Genomic DNA, 22,769 nt, shown 5'->3' with positions numbered 1-22,769 from the left:
GAAGAAGAAGAATTTGTTTCCGTACAAAAATGGGTCAGCGAGGCATCTGGTCAGAGGCAGAGGCAGTAAAGCCAGGACTGAGGACCAGAGGCACGCCCAGTCCTGATTCCCTAACATACTGCTCTCTAGCTGTCGAGTGGTCTAGAGGGCCACTCAAGCACAAGTGACTAAAACAGGCCACTACTTTCCCACCAGAGTGGAAAACTTCACCCTCATTGAAACACATCTTTACAAGGTCTTAATTAAACCATTTCAGCGCCATAGAAAAGTAAGAGGAGAAAGACCATTAGTCCTAAAAGAATGAGGAGGACATAAGCTAAACACAGAGTGCTTAATTAGAAGGCTCCCTGTTGGAGTACTTTTTAAAAACTCTTTTATTTTCATTTCTTATATCTCTTTCTCTTTATGTATTTCTTATATCTATTTCCAAGTCCCTTCCAACACCCCAACACCAGGTAGGAGAAAGAAAGGGTTAGTGGGGGATGGGGCACAGTTCTCTTAGCTGCTTCCTGCTTGTCAGGGTCATCGGGTTCCTTGGAGCCAGTCCAATCCTCATTCCAGGAGATCTCCATCTTGTCTCACCAACACCAACAGGAGCTACAGGAGGGAAGCAGAAGCAGCAGCAGCCTTGCTCTTCCTCAGAGCTCCACACACTCTATGCTCTGGCATTTATTCTCTCTTCAGAGTCCTCAGATTGAAACTATCTGCAGCTAGCAGGCAGCTCCTCTTAGAGCCCACACAAAGCAAATAATCTGTTGCTGTGGACCATCTGAATCAGTCCCACATCCCACACCTGGGATTAAAACAAAAACATGTTTATATCCACAACAGCTTTCTTTGGCAAAGACTCATGGATGGAAGGAGCTGGCTGTCCTGATCAGTTTTTGTCAGTGTGACACAGCTAGGGTCATTTATGAAGAAGAAACTTCAATTGAGAAAAAGTCTCCACCAGAGTGTGGGAAAGCCTGTGGTGCATTATCTTGACTGATGCCTGTTGTGGGTGGTTCTATCCCTGGACAGGTAGCCCTAGGTTTTATTTAAAAACACACACACACACACAACAACAACAACAAATAGGCTGAACAAGCCATGAGGAACAAGTTCGTAAGCAGTGTTCTATGACCTCTGTTCCAGAGCCTGACTCCAGGTTCCTGCCTTGAGTTCCTGCTTTGTTTTTTTAAATGATGTTCTGTGTTCAGTGTAAGCCAAATCAAGCCTTTTCTCCCCGAGGTGCTTTTGGTCATAGGTGGTGCTTATCACAGCAACAGAAGCATAACTAGGACACTAACTGTGATTATCCCAAGAAAGAACATTCCAAATGAAGAGTAGCCAGAGTGAAGGCCCTGAGGTAGGAGTGCGACTATGCTGGTTGGCAATCAGGAGGTCAGTGTGCCAGATCATACCATCATACTGACTGACAGAACAGTGGGTGAGGACCCACGATGACACAGCTTAGAGCATGGTAACATAGTTCAGATCCATGCTGGTGTGTCTTACTCTGTATGAGGATCCAGGGACTAGGGAGATGGTTCAGTGGTTAAAGGTGTTTGTTGTGTGAGGATGAGGACCTGACTTTGAACCCTGACTTTGACTTTTTTTGCATCAACATAAAAAGATGAGTGTGGCCACATGCATGCCTTTAACTCTAGTGCTATTGAAGAGGGCTGTGGAAACAAGAGAATTCCCAGGGGTGGCTGCCTGGCAGCCTAGCTACAGGTTTAGGAGGTACAGCCTTGCCAGAGGAAGTATGTCACAGGAGAGGGCCTTGAGGATTTACAGTCCTGGCCCACTTCCTGTTCTCTCCCTCTCTTTCCCTCCCTCTTCCTCCTCCCCTCATTCTCTGTGTGTGTCTTTTTGTTTGTCTCTCTGTCTCTGCTTTCCATGGGAAGCTGAAATGTACTGACCCAGCTTCCTGCTTCTGCCGCCGTGCCTTTCCCTATATGAATGGAACCTCTCCACCTGGATCCATAAACCAAAATAAACCCTTTCTTCTGTAACTTGCCTCCTGTCCTGGTGTCTCATCACGGCAACAGGAAAGTGACTAACACAGACGGCCCCCAAGCACCTCTGCTATGTCTTCTGAAACTCAGTGCCCTCAGCAGAACCCTCACTATGCCAGCCTCTCAGCCTGAGGTTGAACCTCACTATTTAGACACAGATTTCTGAATTTACCCTTTTGTTACAATTTATTTGCAATCCCCAAATAAGTATCTGCAGTATGTATTTATTTCCAAATACAAAGTGGCAAGACAATTGCATCATCCACTATATCCTTCCCAGGTCAGGTTGGATAGATAACACCCTTGGGTTCAGCTCTCATACTGTAAAGAGTTGTGCTTTTATGGCATATTAGCACCACAATTTTGTAAATTTTAGACTTGTTGTTGATTTCCTGGTCTAAAATGGTGCCAAGCTTGGTGCAGGTGTCTAGTGGTTCCTAAGCACATAAAAGCTGAGATGTAACATGGGGAGAAAAACATGCCTTGAATAAACTTCATCCTAACAGGAGGTACAGTGGCAATGGCTGTGAGTTGGATCTTACTAGACAGCAGTGTATCGAATAAGCAGAAATTTACATTAACAAGGGTGGGCATGCCTTAGCCAGTGCAAGCTGTCTTTCAAGGTTTACTAATCTAGTGTTCACGGCCATTTCATAGAACTGCTAAATCCAACTGCTTGCCCATGGCTGCCCTCAGCTGTGTTCCAAGGGGATGGCTGCCCTCAGAGATCTGATATTTAACTCCTTCTTTTGCTGCCACTGAGACTGGAGGTGAGCTAAGGGTCCTCCCTGTTCGCCATTCATTCTTCCAGATCACTCATTCTCCATTCATCAGCACCCCAATCCCAGTTCATCTGAGATTGGCTGTAAGATTCTTCATTTCCACATCCTTTTCCCAGAGATGGCTGTCTGCAGACAGCTGTTTTGAGAGTCTACTTTCTTTCCAATGTAACTCCTTTTACAGCTTGTGAGGATTTCAATGTCCTGTCTCCCTACAAATAATTCAGCTTCCCATCTCCTTTCATTGTTTTTACCTCCTTTGCACCTATATTCTACGCCAGCTCCATTACCTTTGGAAATGATCCAACTGTTTCTCAAGCACAGCACTTCTGGTAATTGTGCCCCTTTTGTAGACTCAGTGTCAGGCAGCCCACTTTCTGCCCATCATCTCCTGTCTTTTTTTTTTTTATCACAGTCTCTAAGGCACAAATTCTAGCAGTGCTCTGAGAGGTAGGCTGCCCTAATGCCATTTCTTTCGTTGATCCTTGACATTGCAACCTCTTCTTTGTTGACATCACCGTCCCCTCCCACTACTTGCCTCATTACTCTGCATTGGAAAATTTCAAAGTCGTTTTTCTAAACCCGCTAGTTCCACATTACTTTTTATGACATCTTGGACATAATCCAACATTGCTTCCTGTGTTCATTGTCTTCCTCTTGTGTCTATCTGGGGGTCTTTTGGATATATTCTCATCAGATTTTGACTGTCATGCCTCTAAAACACCTGCCCCTTGGATCCAGTATTTGAATTATGGCCCTTTCTGTCTTGATCTGTCAGCAGGATGTGTGCCAGCTGCTCCCCATCCCCCTTTTTGTAGTTCTCCTTGCTTAGCGTCAGCACCATTTGTCCCTGGCTTTCTTCTTCTGTCATTGCCTGCTCCTTCTTGTAAATTTTATTGGATTCTTCTTGTTCTTTGAACCTCCACATGTTGGTGCTTCTCCAGAGGCCAGCCTTCATATCTTCTCCCTTTTCCATCTATGCAGACTCGTCATTTAATCTCATGTAGTAAATGTCACTTTCACATAGATGGCTCCCGAATGTCTGTGTGCAGCCTGGGCCATCCTCCCCAGCTCCAGATTTGCTTATCCACCTGCCTTGTTGGATGATGACTAATGTTTAAGCTTAATCTCGTCAAGTCCGAGTATCTGACTAACTATCTAGTTCAAACTCGACTTTTCTTCATTCCCCATCTCAGCGGAGGACAGCCTCATCCACACAGTTGTTCCTGTCTGGATCCTTGACATCTTCTTGGCTCTTCATCCCCTAGGATCTTCCATCCAACATGTTATCTATTGCTCTTGGCTCTGTCTTTGGGATATACTCAGAGTCTGGCCACATCTCAATCTCTTCTTTGTTCCCATTAGTTCTTGCCAAGTTTATTGCTTCACTCTCATCTCCCAGACCGTCTTTGCTTCTCCTTTAGGGTGGTGGTGGTGGCAGGGTCGGTGTGTGGCTTTGCTTTGTTTTTTGTTTACACGGTAGTCTATATGCTTTTGAGTTCTCAGTAGAATTTCCCACTTCCCTGTTCTGATGTTAGAGATTCCTAACTTTTCAGAATAAAATCCAAAGTTCTCACTGCAGCCCTAACACTCTAACCAGCCTGGACCCTCCTGTTTCCCCATCTTCTTTTGGAACTCTGCTCTCAATCACTCATTTTAGGACAAGCACTTCCTTCCCCCATATATAGTCTCCATGAAGCCATGCAAGGGTCAGCTTTTGTGCCAATTCCATACGAGTACAGAAAACATGACAATTATGTGAACTAATGGACACATTAGTGGGCTCAATTCTGATATTTCACAACAAATTTGTAGATCCAAAAATCCTATTATGTACCATAAAATGTCTTGTAAAGTTTCAGTAAATAAGCAAATGTCACTATCAAGGACTGTACTCTGAATAACAGCATCATGCCCCTTCTTCCCCCAACTCCTCAGCCCCCTTTCTTTCCTGCATAGTATTGGACACCTGACAGATTGTATTTACTTATCTGCTGCTTCCCCCAAAGAATAGGATCCCTTATAAAAATGGTTGCATTCATTTCGCTGCTTATCCCATGAACTTTGTCATATAGTGAATAATCAACCAACAGGTGTGCCTGAGTCCTTAATCTTCAGTAAGGACTGTTGTGGGGTAACATATACCCTAACTCTGATTTAGTCATTGACTTAGCCATTGAGCACATTGTAAACATTGTTACTAGAAGAGGCTGGAGAAGGAGGTTAGTGGTTCATAGTACTGGCTCCGCAGCTCCCAACTGTCTGTAACGTAGCTCCAGGGAATCAGACTCCCTCTCCTGGCTCCTTTGGGCACTACATGCATGTGGTGTACATACACATGTGCTACCAAAACACCCATACACACAAAAATAAATAAAATCAATCTTTTTTCCTTAAAAAAAAATGTTACTAATTTATGTCACTAAGTGTTTCTGAGCCTCTTCGTTAGATCATAGTATCAGCTGAAAACTAAAAAAAACATCAAGAAACTGAGGAGAAATGTGATAATCACTTAAAAGTGTTTCTACAAGTGGGCAGTGGAAACGAATCAGTAAGCAAAGCACTTGTGCAAGTGTTAGGAATTGAGTTCAGATCTCTAGCAGCCAATAAAAGCCAGTTACATCAGTGGACACTTCTAATCCCAGTGCTAGGGAGACAGACTCTCGGACCTCAGTGCCCAGCCAAGCTTACTGAGTGGATGAGCGCAGCTTCTGTGAGACCCTGCCTCAAACAATACAGTATGGCAGAGAAGCGATTGAGAAAGTCACCCAACATTGACCTCTGGCCTCCACATGCACATAGACACATGTACAGGTACATCTGTGCACATACATGCATATGTACACACACGTATAAAAACAAACTTTCTACAAATGCGTTAACATTAGTGTAAATGATCCCTTTGTCCAAGAGTAGTAAAGGAAGTGTGGGAAATCAATCACAGGTCTTAGCCGACCCTTCAGATGTAAATACCAAGGGATGTGTGTTCTGCCATGAACACACTGACCACAGAGTTAAGATGGCGGTGCTTTTGTGGATGATAGTTGTGGCTGAAAGCTTTTGTTTCACTCAGGAGAGCTGGAATCTGTTCCCTTGCCTTTCAGAAGACAGAAAACAGCTCAGGGGGTAAAACATAACAAATGCTATTTGCTAATTAACATCTCTGGCCGGTGTTCTGACACCCTCTTGCGGAGTGTTTCAGACGTAGGGAGAGTTGTTTTTAAAGTTTTATTTTATTTGCTCTAGCAGAGCCTGAGAGCCCCCATGTCCTGCAATTGGTTGAAGTTGCAATTGGCTGTTTTATTTGTGCTGTATTTAGTTTGCCTCTTGTGGGTGTGGCATTTGCCCTGGTGGGAAGAAGTGGAACCTCTGGTGGACAGGTGAACTGTGTAACCCTGAACATCAGACATCCAGCCGAGGACAGCGTCTATAGCCCTTAGCATAGCTCAGAGGCACCTCTGCTCTCTGTAACACAGCCACCTGGATGCTTCTCTATTACTAACCACTTGTCCAGAAAACAGTTAATAAACACTTGTTTCTCTATTACTCAAATGATAGTAGACTTCTTTTCATTTGTTGCTATCCTTTTAGCTGTCTAATTTTGTTTTGCCTTGGGCTTTAAGGATTTTCTCTCTTCTCTGCCCAGAACTGTTTACCCATTAGAGATGTTTGGGATGGGGGCACATTGGGCCATAGACGCATTGTCACAGTCAGGAGACATCAGTTCAAAGGAATTCAGTGCACAGTAGAATGTCTATAGTTAACAACAAAACATTGTACTCTTTAAAATACAAAGAGAATGATGTCCTGTGGGCTCACCCCTAAATTGATGACTTTATCAGGCAATGCATGTGTTAATTAGCCAAATACAACTGTGACACAATGTGTCTGTACTTCCAACATCTTTCTTCTTTGCCAAAATTAAATCTGACACTGTATCATGATATATAAACTGGTGGAATCAAGCCTCTCATTTCTGAAATTAGGTAAAAATCACAATTAGTCAATAATTCTGTAAGTTCTAAACATGGGTGAATATGAAATTGTAAATACTCTCGAGGTCTCAGAAGGTGGGAGCTTGTGTAGCAGAGGAGATCTGATGGTGGAAACCAGGCCAAGACCATTGTGTGTGAGTAGCTGCTGCATCTCGGGCTGAGAGGATGTCAGGAGGAAAGCAAGGAAACCAGAGCCTGCAGAAGAAACGGCCCATCCCACCCTTCGTTTCAGCCCAGCAAGACTTCTGACCTGTAGAACCATCCGATAACAAAATGTGTTGTTTTAAACCAGAAAGTCCAAGGTTGTTTGTTTTAGTAGGAACAAGAAACCAACACAACTTTCCTTGAGAATCTGAGGTGGCCTCAGCATCGTCTGAAGCTTCTTCCTACAGAAGGGAAAGCAAGAGCTTGGTCTGTACAGACTCTCTTCCCCTGCCCAGACTGGCCAGCTCTGTGTTTCAGTGTACTTGTGGGCACTGACACATTGCCCAGACAGGACCTCATCTTTTGTGATTTATTTCTTTAGTTGTATGGTTATGACCTCCCAGAGGCTAGCAGGGTGTGCATCTACAGGGCCCCTGTATTGTTCACTTGTCTTCCTTGCTGCAGGAGTGATGGAATAGTTCTACCTACATCCAGTACATTTATTCACTAATGGTGTGCCAATTCTGTGGTAGAAATGTGTCTGGTGAGAGCAAGATGCAAAATATTTAGGTCTATTTAATCATAATTAACCGAAGTTATTTTTTTTTTTATTAATTCGTTAGTTTTTTAAACATGTTACATGTGTGGATGCTTTGCCTGCATGTCTCTCTGGATCATGTGCATGCAGTGCCTGAGGATGCCACAAGAGGTCATCAGATCCCTGTGACTGGAGTTACAGGCAGTTGAGAGCTGCCATATGGGTGCTGGGAACTGAACCCTGGTCATTTGCTAGAGCAGTCAGTGCTCTTAACCAATGGAGTCATCCCTCCAGGCCTTATAGTGAGATTTAAATACCCGAAAAGTGTCTACTAGTAAAGCAGACAACCCAAACAGCAAAGCTAGGATGTTGATAATGACCAACTAAAATAGTCAGCAGATAACTACTTCCTTAACGTCAAGTCAAGTCAGCCAGTTTTGCTTTAAATATTTTGATAGAGATGGGGCTATCATCTGAATCTTTAAAAACCTAAAAAACACATTCAGGATAGAAAGCCAATTGAGACCCCCTCAAGCTATAAGACCCCTAGGTGCAGTGCCTTAGGAACTCATGAAAGGAAGACTTGGCTTGTGGCTCTGGGAACATTTTGAAGTCTGGGGTATCGCATTTACCACACTTATCACATAAACCACATCTATGTCCTTTGTTTGGTCATTTTCAGCACCTCATGTCTACTGCTTTGGAACGTAAAGAAGAGCAGGGCATTGCTGATGGCTGTGTCCCCATGCTGGCTCCTGTGCTCAATCTCCCATGACTTCTGTGATGTAAAAGCCCATATAAAAAGGAGTAAGTGGGGGAGACAGTGAGAATTTTATAAGCAGCTGAAAGTCACTTGCTGAATTAACTAAGCAAGATATAGCATCGTCTTTGCTAGGGGACCACAGCCTACGCTTCAGACTAGACAGCCAGGTAAGCTGCATGACAGCAAAAGCGAGCCAACATGGTCCCCATGATAAATCCCAGATGGCTTATCAAAGACTGTTGCTCTGACACTCTGATGCCCGCCTGTCTTCTCAAGACTTTGTTGCAGGATTTGAACCAAAGCCACAGATGGAAAGTGGCACCAAAATGTCAAATTTACAGAACTTTTGCCTGATACATCTCCCATAAATAGCTGCAGAAAGGGTTTGTAAATGATTTCCTAAGAGGCCATGCTACTGGGCCTACCTCAAGTTGGGGTCAGATGACACAGATGGCCTACTTTCCAGAGAGCTGTGGGTTCCCTCACCTGGGCCTTTCCTTAAGGTTGTAGGTTACTTTGCATTATGCCTTCTTTTGCTTATAAAATAGGTGAGTACTTTTAAAACGCAAGTGAATTTAATAAAAATATCGCTATACAATGCTGAGTCTGTCAGGTTACAAACACCTCTGATCATAAGGTGAAATGTGTTTAAGCTCCTGGTTTACTGCTCTGGAAATGTTCCTTTGAATTTGTTCTTTACCCACCTGTCAATTGGTCATCTGGCTGATATAGAGAGCCATGGAATATTTATAACAAGGCTATGATACGGTTTGAGCGGGAATTAAGTCATTCTCCCCGCAAGAGCAGGACCAGGGAAAAACACCCTCTTACTATTCTGTTCCAGGAATCACTTTGTCCAGGATGCTCAGTCTGCCTTCCTCTGTGGTCTCGTCTGGAGTGGCAGATGGAGCCCCCAAAGCATTTGGTGCTACTCTGATGGAGGCCCTCTGCTGAGCTCTTAGAAATCATGACTTCAATTACGACTTCTAACTCAGAACCCTATAAAGAGGCTGTATTTGAACCGGAAGGAGAGGCATGCCTCAAGTGGGTAATAAAATAAACTTTTAATGGTTTGCATTTCCTGTGTCATTATTTACTTTATCAAACTTGAAACCAGTACCAAGCAGATCTTTATGCCTCCCCGTGCCAGCTAAGATTCAAGACTGCTCAGCGCTTAGAGAAAAAAAGGAAACGGATCTAGACAAGGGCGATCAGAGGGTCTGAACAGCTGCAGATGTGTGAGCCTGGTGGGGTCTGGAGAGAGCCGGGCTGCCCATGGAAGACTCATTTTAGTTGGCGACAGCAAATGCATGCTATTATGTTTCCAAGAGGTATGCAAAGGCAATCCAGCCCAGCCTTTATCCTGCATGCAGCACACATGGTTGTAAGATCTTAAATACTTTGAGGGTGGAGGGAGAGGCTAGCAGAGAAAGCAGAGAAGACTAATTGAGAAAGAGACTGTAAGTCTGTTGCCAGGCAAGAGGAAAAAGAATTTTAAATGTTCATGTTTTTTAAAATATGATTTCTTGTTCAAATTATATTCCTGCTTTTTAAGAGAAGCCAGGAAAATGAAGTTATTGGTACATTCAAATTTTCCTCTCTGCTGTCATTTCAATTTAATTATTGCTCAGACATCTGTAATGGAAACAACCAAGCGCTTAGAGCACAGTTTCCAGCTGGGATCCTTCTAAATATGTCCCTGGGTGGATGATGAGCTTAGACAAATGCTTCTGGTCCTCAGAGAGATGTGTTTCTTCCCATGAAGGGGGTGGAGGGTGGCTATTGACTTCTACATAACAGTATGGAGGAGAAGATATAACTAAATAATGAATGTGAAATCAGCTCCTGCACAGCGTGTTATCCAAGCCTGTTTTAATTGCTATGCTTATTGACCTGACAGTAACGCCATCTTGCTTAACCCTGAGACTCTGACGCATCTCACAGATGTCACAGATTACACAGTACTGAGATTTGAGGAGCAAAGAAATGCTACCTGTTGTCATAGTAGAGTGCTTGCTCCTCAGTGGCTTGTCTTTAGGATGAAAGGCAGAATCTGACACAGGAGCCGGTCACCCAAGTTCTGGTCAGCAGGATTCTGACATCCTCCTAAAGAGCAGAGGATGTTGGAAATGCTGCCAACAACTTCCCCAGATGAGAAACTCTTCCAGTTCCATGTGGCACTGAAAGTTGCCGAACACCTGTGTTTGAACACGAGGTAGGAAGGGAGGCCCCTTGGGTCTGATGGGTGAGGTTTGGGATGTACGGCCAGCAGCTGGGTTTCTTATCTGTCCTCGGGACTCTCACTGAGCTTGTAATCCTTGGCTCCAAGCAAGAGCCCAACACAGGTGCTCTGAAGCAGCCGATTTCGAACTTAGAAGCTTCATTTTTTTTTTAAACAACCATTCTTTTCTCAAGAGGTGTCTATAGACATATGACCATGGAAACATTTTTTCTTTTCTGGCACTCCATTCTGCAATTTTCCAAAATTCCAGAGCTGAGTAGTTTTCAATGTACACAAAAGTATCAATCCATTTGGATGACCTGGCCAAATGGAAGCAGGCAGAGAATGCCATCCAAGGGCCCCGTAGTCAGCTTATGGCTTTTGAGTCCCTCACGTGGGGATCTCAGAGTTCTGTTTTGTGAGGCAAAAGACCTTCTTAGTTAAAGGGAATCTTTAAAGTGTCCTGAATGCATCCTTTCTGGTTATGAAATTAGACGCTCTCAGCCAGACCTGTAGCAGGCTAGAACTCATACACAGTCAAACCTGTGGCTCATTTCCCACTGATAGCACGTCCCAGGGTGCTGGATGAGCTGGTTTAGCCCACATTCACCACGGCGTGTTTCTGCATCCAGCTGTGCATATGGCCACCCCAGGTTGGGGGTGGGTGGGTGGTATCAATTCTGAGACGTGTCTCTCTCAGGAGGGGGAGGTGCTTCTAGAATAACATCTGTCTTGTTTGTAGTTTGCACCCGTCCCCAGAGAAATCTCAGTTTAGTTAGGGGAAAAATATGCCCAACCTGTTGTTGTTTAGTAGTGGGGATCCTATAAACCACCTTCCCACAGTTACCCAGGAGTTTCACAACTGTGAAATCCACTGTCTTGGCCTCAGCACATTCAAGCCAGCCTGCGTGGATCTGGGCTCACGCCTCACCTGTGTGAGCACCCTCTGAACTCGGGGTTGTTTGAACACTTGGTTCTTTGGCCGGGAACGGCTCCTCCACCTCAGTGTGCACCAGGAGTGGGTTCAGAATTGCTGAACTCATACACAGCTGTGAGGCCTGCACAGACTTCCAGTTGCTCCATTTGCTTTAGCTAGACGTTGCCTCAGCCTGGAAATTTGGGAGCTGAGAGTCCAAGCAGATGCTGCTGTATCACCATCTGCTTCTGCCGAGACCCATGGTGCTGGACCTGAGGCCTCCGTCTCTGTGGATTGGGTTCAGTTCTGCATTGGAGGACAAATGTGGGCTGAGGAAGAAAACTCCTGGGATCTGCTGGCAAGAATTGAGCGTGTGCCATCTGTTGAGGAGATGAGCCCCAGAAGCGCAGGAGAGGAGGGTGCCAGGAGAGCTCTGGTTAGCAGGCCTGTGACTCCTGTTGGCAACTGGAGCCTGCCTGACCACTCAAAGAGCCTTGGAGCCGGGAGCACTATGCTGTATGACGGACAAGGGAGTCAGGGCATTTAACCCCAGTCTCTGCACACCCGAGGTCTCTACAGCACAAGCCTAGCTGCCTGAGATCTATCCTGGAACCCACGTAACAGTGGAGAGACAGAACTGACTCCACAAAATTGTCCCCTGACCTCCACACATGCACCATGGTACACATGCCCACACACATCACGCATCATACACACACAATGAAATAATAATAATTTAAGTCAGCTACCTATTAACCTAGTAGCCTATGGCTATTAAACATGCTCCCTTTGCGAATGCAAAAGAGAAGCCCACAGTTTGCTTATACTCATACCAGACATTAAAGCCAGGTGGATCTAGCCAAATATGGGTGCGACTGCAGGGAGTTAAGTATATACATTGTGTGAAGTTTATATTTGACCCTGACAAATGAAGAGAAGGGTTTGTCATATTGCTTCACATGGTGAGAGGCTTATGCTTAATAATTTCGCATCACTGCAGAGTGGAAACAGGAAAAAGACATCATGATCCTGCCACACCAAGGCGTCCAAGTTGGCTGTGACAAGTCAGATTCAGTGTGTAGATGTGTGTGACTTGGCCTGCACAACATTTGCCCACATAGACTTTTAATCCTGCTTTGTTTCAGTTGGCATCCTTAAAACCCACAGACAGAATAAATCAAAACGCGTTTGGTGTAATGGTTCTCTTGGATCATCAAAAGTGTCCGTCAGCCCTGGCCCTGCTTTTTCTTAGAAACGAAGATTTATTTTTTTAAGTAAGTGTGTGTGTGTGTGTGTGTATGTGTGTGTGTATGAGAGAGAGAGAATGTATGTGTGTTTATCTGAGTGTGTGTGTGACAGAGAGTGTGTGGGGAGAGAAAGCATATATGTATGTGTTTCTGTGTGAGAGTGTCTGAGAGTGTGTGTGAGTGTGTGTTTCTGAAAGTGTGTGTGATAGACAGTATGTGTGTATCTGCGAGTATGTGTGTGAGAGAGTGTGTATGAGAGTGTGTGTGAGAATGTGTGTGAGAGAGCATGTGAGTATGAGAGTGTGTGTGAGAGAGAGTATGCATGTGTCTGAGAGTGTGTGTGAGAGTATGAGTGTGTGTGAGAATGTGTGTGTGAAAGTGTGTGTGAAAATGCACACATGAGTGCAAATGTTTGAGCGTCCGGAAGAGAATGTTACATTCCCCTAAGCTGGACTTGAGTTAGCCATGTGCTTGTAGATGTGGGGTTTGGTCATCTGTGAGAGCTATATGCTGCTCTCAGTGGCTGAACTATCTCTCCAGACTCTGACTTTGTGTTTCACCCTTTGAATACAGTCCACACTTCCTAGGGCCACACACTTTCTAGAACACTGGCTCCCTTGCACTGTGGAAGGACAGTATTTGTGCATCGTTTTACTTATTCTGCCTTTTATTTTCATTACCTGCCTGGTCTGTGCAAACCTTCTGGGTAGCTGGAAAGGAACAAGACTTAGGTGAGTGGTTCAGCACACGCTAAGTTGACTGAAAAAAAAAATTCCAGGAGAAGAATGCAAATACATTCCACAGTAAAGTTTGGTAAATGCTCCCATTTTTAAATTCCCAGTGTTCCAGGGCACACAGAGGTCTCTAGGAAGACTCACGGCTTACCCGGCTTTGGGTAGACAACAAGGAACCATGTGAAGATTTAAATATCAGAGAGACTGATCATAGTGGTGGGGTTAAGTTTGCGGAATGTCTAGTTTTCCTAAAACTGAAGTTAAGAAAACACTTTCTTCATCTTTGTTTTCCTCTCTTTACAGCCATAATGGACTCTGTGTACTGAATGCCTGCCTCTGCTCATCAGCCCAGTCCCCTTTCTGTGTGGGTAACAGCAATGTTTTGCTGTCCCTGCCCACGGGAGAGACTGGGGTAGAGGTAGGCAGGATATCCAGCCGTGGTGAGGCAATGTTGACACTCTCAGGAGCTGTGTCTCCTCATGCAGGAATTTGCAAAGGTTGGGCTCATGTTAGGCACATATAGATTATAAATGGGGAAAAATCATAAATAAAAGAGTCCTGAACCTGGCTGGGGAACTTATGGTCTATAGGGGAAGGTAGACAAATCCCACAGCTCTGGTTGTTGGTGAAGGGGACAGGAGCATGCTGTTTTGCAAGTGTGTAAAGGAAAGGTGGCCTCATCTTGCAAATGCACTCCTGAAGAAGTGAAGTCTAGATGATGACAAGTGTGCCCCAAGCAAAGAGCACGAGGGTAAAGTTGCAGCCTCTGCTTGCACAGGCCTCTTGGCAACAGCATCAGAAAAACCCAAACTGAAGCTTCTGAAGAGGGAGCCAATGATGGGACAGAGCAGGACAGAAGAGATACGGGGAACCCAACCGAAAGCTCACACAGAGCTTCCGTTTGCATCCCAGGAGAGGCTGAGCTGGGGCAGCCTGGCAGCAAACAATGTGCAAGGGTATTCCAAAGTAGACAAAGGACTCAACCCACAAATTCTAAATGCTCCCAAGGCCACACAATCGTAAGTAGACCAACACGTGTCGACACGACCACATGGCGTGGCTCTCTACAACTCAGGGGGCAGGGACTTGGCGTGTACGGGGCCTTGGCTTCCACCCCAGCGCAGTCATGGTGAAAACGCAATGAGCACACAAGAACCTGTGACATGGGGGCTGCACGCGTGAGTCCAGAAGTGGTGAGCTAAAGGAAGGAAGTCCGTCACAGCGAGGTTTGTTCTGTCTGACATTGTAGGACATTCTGAAAAGGGCAACACCAGAGTGGAAGGCAGAGAGTTAAATCAGTTCTTACCAAGGTATGGGTGGCAGGAACCTGACTAGAAAATGGTGTGAAGGAAATCCCTTGAGTCTGGAATTCTCAGGTGCCAATGGAATGGTAAATTTGTACTGTGAAACAATACGATAGAAAACATTCGTAAGCTAACCATCAAGAATTAGTCACAGGGGCTGGAGAGGTGAATTACGGCCAAGAATACTGGCTGCTCCTCTAGAGGACCCCGGTTCTATTCCCACTACACACATGGTAGCTCGCAGTGTCTGTCACTCCAGTTCCAGGGGACCTGATGTCCTCTTCTGTCCTCCTTGAGCATTGCCTAAATGTGCCATACAGACATACATTCAGGTGAAATACAATATACAAAAATAAATATAAAATAAAATGATAGTCATTGCTGGATTCTATCTGCCTTTAATTTTGTCATTTGTCTTTAACTGCTGAGTTTTCTGGCATAAGAGCAAACTTATTACAGGTAGGGAAAAGGTTTTCCAAATTTGGGTAGGGGGGCGCGTGGTAAGTCTGCATGCGTACCAGTTCTGCCTGCTGTTGCCGCCCTGCCCCTCTATGCGGCACAGTCAGAGAAGAAATGCCTGGCCTCCTGCTTGGACAGACAGGGCTTGCCTTGGGATCAGAAAGACTATGGACGACCTTCGCATGACTTCATGGAAAGGTGTCCCCCCCTACCACACCACCTGCTGATTTATGGACAGTCACATACCTGTCTCACACCTGGCTTCACTTTTCAATCACACCAACTTGCTGTGTCTCAGCTGAAGGAAAAGAAAACAAGAAGTAAAGCCACTAATTACCCGGGCATAGGTTAAAACCCGAAGCTCCACATTAGCTAAGTGGGGCTTGGAGAGGCCTGCGAACCACCAACACCTCATTCTCCTGTTTTATGACAAATCTTCAATTACCCAATAAGTGATCTCGCTGCCCCCTGAAGCTCTGTGAGGTTACCTCACTTCACAGAGCTCCATCTCTTACTCTCTCCAGGGCTGACTTGGGGAGTTTCACTTCCCAGCCTTTGCTTGAATCGTTTTAGGTACTGCACGTCCAGCACGGAAAATGCAGCCTCGCCCTGTTGGCTCCAGTTCTCTTCTCCTCCTGTGTCCTGCTCACTCCTCCTCTTTCTTTTTGTCTCAGAGTTGTCATTCTGCAAAGCTCTCATTCGTTTTTTCCCCTTTTAAATATTGTCCCATGCATATTTACCCAGCTCTCTTTCTTTCTGCTGCTGTGAACGGTCACACTGTAGAAACGGTGCATTTTATTTTGTGGCTTTTTTCCCCCCAGCATCAGAACATGCCTCCTCACATCTGACCCTCCACATTCATATGACCCTAACACCCAGGCTTGGCCAGGACAATTTCCACCACACAGAAATGCCAGGCTACCTGATGACCAAACTACATGTGGCCTGAACCTCTGTAGAGCTGGACTTTACAGGATCTTGTGGCCCCTACAGGAGAGACAGGGATGTCCCCTCCCCTATCATGCTCTAACCCCCCAAACAGCTTTGTCAAACTGACTTTGGATCCTCTTGATGCTCACATGCAAAGAAATAATTTCACTACTTTTCCCATAAAAGTTAAAATGCACCTAAAAAGTGGTTCCATATGAACGTTCCCTCCACCTCAAACCTGGCTGCTGTGTCAGGCCCTGGAAGACTTGCAGCTCACCACCCCAGGAGCAGCAGCAAAGAGCCAGCAGAGGTGTTCAGGGCCTTTTTGCGCTGGAGATAAGATGGATTTTTCCAAGTGATACCGATAATGGCAATAATAATGCAGCAGGCGGTTGAGGCTGGCGTGGTGTCTGTCACACTTGCTGCTTTCCATTCCCTGAATACAATCCCAGCCCTGTTCTGAGCCTCACCAGCCATTTCAGAGTCATGAGGTCATCCCAGCTGCAACTGTAGCCTGGGAAGGAGCTGCTCTAGCTGTCGTCCCATCCCCCACCAGATGTAAATGTCCTCTGCTGAAGCTCAGATGCACAAGTGTATGCGTGTGTGTGTGTGTGTGTGTGTGTGTGTGTGTGTGTATGTATGAGAGAGAGAGGGGGAAGGAGAAAGAGAAAGAAACATAAAGAGGCAAGCAGAGAGACAGAGGGAGAGACAGACAAAAAAAGAGAGGGACACACACACAGAGACAGAGACAAAGATCTAATGTTGATGGAGGATGGAAGGGGAGAAGCATGATCCCACCCAAAGCCAGTCAGCAAGCTGCCAAGAATGCAGCATTTCACCCTGGGACCCTCCAGCAGGGCCAGGAGATACAAACCGTTTTCACTTGGAATGTTGGAAACGCATGGCCTCCAACATGCCAGCCAAGTGTCAAGTCCAGTTCCACTCAATAAACCCAGGAGGGCATGTGGGCGGTTTAACAACTGAGGGCTACAGGTGTGGGGGCTGAAAAAAAAAAAAAAAAAAAAAGGCCCAAGGCAGGAGGCCCAACCTCCTGCTTGGCCTGCAGCAGTGGAAAAAGTAGCATATGTGCCAACCCCCCCAGACAGCCGACATGGACCCTGATTTTACAACAGTATTTCCGCCAGGCGCCTGGCAGAATTTCTCCATTGCTGCTAGAGCTTCCCCAGGCTCCCAGGCCCGAATTCAGGTTCTGAGGTCTCCAGGGCATCCTTCAGATTGAGATAGGGTAGCACTATTCTTGCTTTGAGGGTTGTAAACCTGGTTCCTTATTCCTCCACCCCTTGCTGAGTTGGCCAGAGCATTTGCTGCCCTTCTGTACGTTTAAGGGGCACCAACATCCTTTCGAGTACCCCAACTTTCCTTCTCCCTTGGAGAGGCGTAAAGGTGGGAAAATCAGTCACTGTGAGCACTTGGGTACAGAAAAAGAGACACCATGTTGTCACCAGGACGGAGCGGCTCTGGTTGCTGTGCCAAAGGGGTTGGAGGAAATGGACACTCCGTTTATGCTCCTGGGAGCTCTGAGAGGTGCTTAGGGCCCGTCTCAATGTCTTCTCTCAGCGTCCTCAAGTGACTGCCACCTCCTCTGCTGTCCAACCACAGCTGCCGTCACACGCCTGTGAACCTGTGAGAAGCAGGTCAGACGGCCAGATTCGTCTGAGTCTTTGCCCTAGGATCTTTATGAAGCTAAAAGGTTCTGTCAAGGGAAGTTTTCAGAGTGAGACAAGGGTTTCCAGGATGAACACTTGTGCATCTCTATTGTGCTTCCACTGTAGGGACTCTCCCACAGGCCCCCATACAGGAACACTGAACAAGACACCTAGGGAAGTGGTTGCACTGTTTGTGAAGGTTGTGGAACCTTCAGGAGGTATAGCTCTGCTAGAGAAAGTGGACAGGTATAGGGGATTATTTTGCTTCTTTATTTAATTTGTCTATTTAACAAATTAATTTTATTTTATGTATGTTTGTGAGCACTGTATGCAGCTGGTGCCCATAGTGGCTAGAAGAGGGCAGCATGTCCCTTAACAGCTTGAGTTACAGGCAGTTATGAACTACCTAGTGGGAGCTGGAAACCAAAGCTAGAGGCTCTGTGAGAGAAGCCAGCACTCTTAACTGTGCATTGCCTGTGCATCACCCTCTTGAGGTTTTAGAGCCCAGCTCACCTCCTGTTTACTCTTTGCAGGTATCTGTCCGTCTGGCCCCCTGCTCTGGCAGCAGGGACTGAAGTGTCCTCTCCAACTGCAGCAAACCACATTTTCTTCTAGAAACTGCTTCCTGTTGTGTGTGCAGTCACGGGAATGAGAAAAGTAACCAATGCAGCCTCCTCCACCCAATGCATCATGCTCAAGCTCTCAGGGCAATGGTGTTAGGACATTGGGCCTTAGGGAAGTGATGAGGTGGTGAGGGTGGGGCTCTTAGGGTCAGAGTTAGTGCCCTTAGGAAAGGAGCTGCAGAGAGTTCCTCATCCCTTCATGAGGCCACAGCAAGAAGGTACCGTCTGTGAAGCAAGAAGAGAGCCAATCTGCTGGTCTTGTGGTCTTGGACTTCAAGACGTGAAAAACACACCAGGGTCATTAGTGAGCCTCCAGTTGATTGAATCTTTTCCTCACCGCCCCCCACCCCAACTGCCAGAACACCTCTCCTTTCTCACCAACGTGGAATTTGGTAGCTCCACCTCATGTGCCAATTCCATGACAGTGAGGGTCAGATATAAAGACAAGAGAAGAATGCGAAAAGCATGAAGGACATAGATGTGCTGAGGAAACCGGCATAGTGGTTGTTGGCTGCCCTTTGGAGAGCTGAGGAGAGTGAAAATGCCGTGCCTCCCTCCTTCCCTCTCTCTTTGATGGAACCACCCTCCAGTGGAAGTCCCTTAACGGGAGGGAGGGGGACCCACTTGTCTGGTGTCGCTGCTTAGGCTATGTGACAAAGAGGAAACAGAAATTGCTGGGGAATGGCTGATACAGGTGTGAAAGCCATTTCTCTCACCTCTTTGACCCAAAGTAACTTCAAAATTGAGTGTCTTGTTTTAATTATTTCTTTCAAAGTAGGATAGTGGCTCAACAGTTAAGAACATACATTGCTCTTGCACAGGACCTGGGTTCCACTCTAAGCGTTCACGCTGGGGGCCTCCTAACCACCTGTAACTCCGGCTCTAGGAGATCTGACACCTTCTTCTGTCCTCTGTAGACACCAAACATGTACATACATAAAGGTAAAGACTCATACATAACTAATAAGAATAAGTAAGGGAGAAAAGTACTGCTGTGCCTTCATATATTCAGTTTGTGTCCCAGGGACAAAGAAGCTTCCTCCACTCCTCAAACCAGCGAGGCTAACAGGAAGCAGGTGGCAAACAGTGCATTTCAAAGTGTAGGAATCACTGGGCATGGTGGTGCATGCCTGTAATCCCAGTTCTCAGGCAGGCAGTTTTCTGTTAGTTCAAGACCAGCCTGGTTACACAGCAAGTTCAAACCAGGCAGGGCTACACAGAGAGGACCTGCCTCAAATAAACAAACAGAACAGGAAACCTTGTCCAGTTCTAGCTTCCTGACACTCAGTCCTCCTCTGAGAGCAGAAGAGCTTCATCCTTTGCCTTCGGATATTAATTCTGAGATAGTGAAGACTTCACTGGTTTCTTAGAAACCGACAAGGTAGATGATTTCATGCATCCTCTTTTTGTCACCATGGCCAACAATCTCCAGCCTCATGGGAACCCTTCTGTATACCCTAGACCTCTTGGATGGTACAGAACACGTCTGATCCTCAAGGCAGCACAACAGCATGAGACACCACATGTGTCATGGGACAGTGACACAGAGAATGATCCCCCAGCTGGCTCTGCCTTCTCTCCAGTCTCAGACTGTGGTTGCTGTACATGTCTTCCAAATGCTGCTTTGTCATGTGCACCTGAACTGTAGCTAAAATCTTTCCTCGAATGCTGGAGAGCTGTGGTGGTTCAGATACATATGGAAGAGAGAGCTACAGATGGGCAGGTGCTGTGTTTGACAAGCCCTTTGAGCCTGGGCAGGGAGACCAAGCTCTGTGAAGGTAGGATCTGACCGTGAGGACTGGAATTTGGATCGCCGACACTAACATAAATGCCAGATGGCATAGCATCCCAATTGTAACCCCAACACTCAGGAGGGGGAAACTGAGGATCCCCAGAGCAAGCTGGCCAGCTAGACTACCTGAGTTGGCAAGTTGTGGGTTAAAGTGAGGGACTCTGCCTCAGTGTATAAACCAGGAAAGTAGTCAACAAAGACACCTGTGTTAACCTCTGGCCTCAATCACACGCATGTACACACAATTGGAACTGCACACAAAACCACCCACAAACATGATGCATTAAGACACACATGCACACACAGAAGAAAGAGAATGTGATGCTGCGCCTGTCTGAAAGCAGCCCCAGGGAATACAAGAGTTTTCCTCTTATCATTTGTCTTTAATATTGTTCTCAGGACTCCTGGGCATTCATTCAGAGAGACTGACAGAAGTGACCAAAGCTTTGGCTTTAATCTCATAAACCAGAGAATATAACATTACATTTGGATGGAACACTCATGTTCTAAAAAGTCATGGCCTGTTTTTCTATCCTCTAGAAGATGATCGTCAATGGCCCCTATGTGACTAGCAGAAACCCGAGCTGTCTTTCCTAGGACATGTGTGCTGCTTCCTCACAGCCCTGGAGTCTCAGGCAGACTTGGAGAAGGCCCTGCCTGGAGTTCTCATGCTTGAACGGAGCTGTCTGCTCCCTGTGGGTGATAAGCCAGCATCAAAGATGCTGCCTTTGTTGTCTGAAATGAATTTTGGTCTCTGCTGCATAATACCATGTCCCATGAAAGTTGCAGTGTGCTCTGGGGCAGCAGAAACAGGGGATGCTCTGTGTGGATTCCTCTTCCATCAGAGGGGACCGGAGCACTTTTGCCTTATTTAGACAGAGATGTGTTTTATTATGACCCTGACCGTTTGTTAGCACAGAGAGAGACAGAGTGGCTCACAGTGTTCAGTCCCTTATCTTGCATTGTTTATGTTCCAAAAATAATTTAATTATCTTAATAAACAAAAGCATTTTTGGTTCATAAACAAGGAGAGCTCAGAAAAAGTCAAATGTTCCAAAAAGCAGAAAAAAAAAAAAGAGAGAGAGAAGTCCCATTATTCTAGGCCCTTCTTCCTTCATATCAGACATTTGTACAACCCCACCCTTAAGAGACAATGAGCCAGCTAAGAAGAACAACTTTTTTTCACATTTTGTGCTGAGTTAATGAAGGCTTGGAAGCCTTCAAAATGGATTGGTATTTATGCTGGCTTTGAATACTATGACTGTGTCTATCTTCACCTTTCCCCCCATTTATTTAGTGGGAGTGTACACATGTACCATAAAAAAGAATGTGGAGGTCAGAAGACACCTTGGGGGAGCTGTTACCTCCTTCCATCATGTGGGTTCTGGGAATCAGGCCCAGGTCAAAAGGCTTGGCAGCCAGCACCTTGACACACTGAGATATCTTGCTGGTCCAAAATTCTTAAATGACTCCCCAAAAAGATTAAATGTAAAAGACCCAAATGTATGGCTTGTAACTTACAAGTATGTTTTTAAATTCACAAATTGATTCATTTTTTTAAAGTAGAGAGAATTTAAAACTATAAGGCTAAAGAAGGATTTCTGAGAGTAGAATGAATGAAGGGGGTTTCATGCTTCTTAGTTGGCTGTGTCACCCCAGACTGTCTATATTGCTTTAATCTTCCATTATCATTTATCAGTGTCTCTGACTTTCTCTCCTTGTGAACTCTTAGTACACATTAATGACAAATATCCCATGTTTTATCTTATATGTAAATATTAGCACTTATGCTTTTGATATTGCAGTGCCTTGAGCAAGAATGGCCTCCGTAGGCTCATAGACTTGAATACTTGGTCCTCATTTGGTGGAACTCTTTGGGAAGGATTAGGAGGTGTGGTCTTGTTGCAGGTGGTGTAGTGTAAACAGTTGAGGGGTTTCAAAAGTCCACATCATTCCCAGTTAGCTCTCTCAGTCTGGTCATTTGTTTTCAGATCGAGATGTGATCTCTCAGCTTTGCTGCCCCCATGCCTTTGCTCTGCCATCATGAACTCTAACCCTCTGAAACCATAGGCCCAATTAAATGCTTTAGTCATGGAGTTTTATCACAGAAGTGATAGAGAAGACAGGAAAGTCCAGCCGTAACCAAGAAACTTCTCCAGTGGGATGACTGCACTACAGAGCAGGCTCGCTCTCTCCCTGTTTCCTCCAATTGGAAGAGTCAGAATGTTTCATACAGAATAACAGGATCATAGACAAGATTACAAGTCTACGACAGATATGTGTGTTGTACTTTATATTCACAGACATCAGGTACTCATAAAGGACAAAGGAGGAGGAGAAGACCTTCTAAGGAAGAGGAAATACAATATCTTGTTATAAAGGGGAAATCAGACCAATAAAATTAAAGGTGAAGGAGATGGGAAAGCAGGGTGACTAACAATGAAGACATTTGAAAAGCTGTATGCAACCCCATTACTATAGGACCTTCCTAAAATATGCACATGCATAGAAGGAATTTAAATGGACCCACCATGTGATGGGAAGACAATGCACATCTATCCCCAACTTAATTAAACTAGACACCACATGCCACTAAATAAAACTGCTGATACCAGGAAAGATTTAAGTCTTGTTGAGTCATTGGCCAAAAGGTATCC

General features: G+C 45.5%; 1 long non-coding RNA gene across 1 annotated transcript; it reads right to left on the bottom strand.

Annotated features, from left to right (window-relative positions):
• Positions 1-449: 449 nt before the first annotated feature.
• On the bottom strand, positions 450-15,484 carry LOC132653138 (uncharacterized). Its single transcript, XR_009590872.1, has 4 exons — positions 15,347-15,484; positions 14,872-14,944; positions 14,644-14,738; positions 450-597 (listed from the first exon to the last, which is right to left on the bottom strand). It is a non-coding gene; the product is annotated as an uncharacterized LOC132653138 (long non-coding RNA).
• Between the last annotated feature and the right edge of the window lie 7,285 nt (positions 15,485-22,769).

The sequence above is a fragment of the Meriones unguiculatus genome, chromosome 3 (assembly GCF_030254825.1).
Source record: "Meriones unguiculatus strain TT.TT164.6M chromosome 3, Bangor_MerUng_6.1, whole genome shotgun sequence".
Lineage (NCBI taxonomy): Eukaryota > Metazoa > Chordata > Mammalia > Rodentia > Muridae > Meriones > Meriones unguiculatus.
The sequence above is the reverse complement of the archived record's forward strand: the minus strand, read 5'-3'. Positions and strand labels throughout refer to the sequence as shown.